The sequence below is a fragment of the Nematolebias whitei genome, chromosome 6, assembly GCF_014905685.2.
Source record: "Nematolebias whitei isolate Nwh7 chromosome 6, NemWhi1, whole genome shotgun sequence".
Lineage (NCBI taxonomy): Eukaryota > Metazoa > Chordata > Actinopteri > Cyprinodontiformes > Rivulidae > Nematolebias > Nematolebias whitei.
In genome coordinates, this window is record NC_056503.1 from 44,399,362 (window position 1) to 44,401,056 (window position 1,695).

The following is a 1,695-nucleotide window of genomic DNA, read 5'->3' on the forward strand; positions in this document are numbered from 1 at the left end:
AGGAGAACAGAAAAGCAAGAACAAGGAGAACAGAAAAGCAAGAACAACAAAAAGAAAGAGAACAACGACGACAACAAGAACAACAAAAGCAAGAACAAGAAGAAAAACGAGACCATGAAGAACAAACGAGTAGAAGAACAAGAACATGGAACAAAAACAAGTACAAGAAGAACAAGAACAACAACAACAACAAGAAAAAGAGCAACAAGAACGGCAAGAACAAGAACAAGAAATGACGACAACAAGAACAAGGAAAACAACTAAGACAACAACAAGAATAACAAGAAGAAAAAAACAAGAATAAGAACAAAAAAGCAAGAACAAGAAAAACAGAACTAAAACCAGAATTATAAGAACATGAACAAAAACAAAATCAACAAGACCAAGAACAAAGAACACCGAGAACAAGAACAACAAGAAAAACAAGAAAAACGAGAACAACGAGAACGACGGCAACAGCAAGAACAACATCAACAACAGCAAGGAGAACAAGGACAACAAGAACAAGAACATGGAAAAAACAAGAACTAGAAGAACATGGAACAAAAACAAGACAACAAGCACAATAATTAAAAACAAGAATAAAATAAGAACAACAATTAAAAACAAGAACAACAAGAATAAAAACAAGAACAAAAACAAGAATAAATAGAAGAACAGGAAGAACATGGAACAAGAAGAACAAGAACATGAACAAGAACAACAAGAACAATGAGAACAAGAACAACAAAAAGAACAACAATTTTTATTTATTTATTTATTTATTTATTTTATTCATTTTATAAATACATAATCAACATAATCAACATAATCAACATATATGTAACAACAACAAAATATTAAATATAAAATGAAAGGTAGCAGATGAAGAAAAAAATCTTATTAAATCTGCTCCTTATTTATCTAATAAGCAATTCAAACAAACGTTTCCTGTAAACAGCGAATACAAGTAAGTAAATCAAAATATTTTACAATTCTCATACAATACTCATCAAAATACAATCATTGATATTCATTTAACAATTTGATTTTAATCAATTTCTTAAATACATAAATTGATATAGCATCCTTAACCTCTTTTACTAAGTCATTCCATAAACCAACTCCCTGAATTACGGTAGATCTTCCCTTCAAACTTGTTCTAAACTGTGGTTTAACAAATACGTCTTTCCCTTTTAGATCGTAACAGCTAGATCTTTTCACAAAGTACATTTGGATATTAAAAGGTAGTATATTTTTATGAGCTCTATACATAAGTGATACAATAACAATGACAACAGCAAGAACGACCAAAAGAACGAGGGCAACAACAAGGACAACAACAAGAATTACAATAACAAGAAAAACAAGAACAACAAGAATAAGAACAAGATAAAGAATAAGAACAACAAAACAATAAAAACAAGAATAACAACAAGAACAGCAAAAAAATAACTAGAAGAACGAGAACAATGAGAACGAGAAAAAGAAAAGAGTCTGGGCAGTCTGTACCGGCGGACATGGGTTACTGGCCTGGTGACCTGGCTGTCCCTGGGTGGGTTTGGGGTGGTATCGCTCCTGGGCGGGGTTCCCGGCTTGGTCCGGGGGTCTCGGGCCTTGGCGGGTATGTTGCCGGGGTCTTGGGCTGGCGGGTGCACCGGCGCCCGGCCCTGGCCTTGGGGCCTTCGGTGCGTTGGTGGGCTTTGGGGCCTGTGC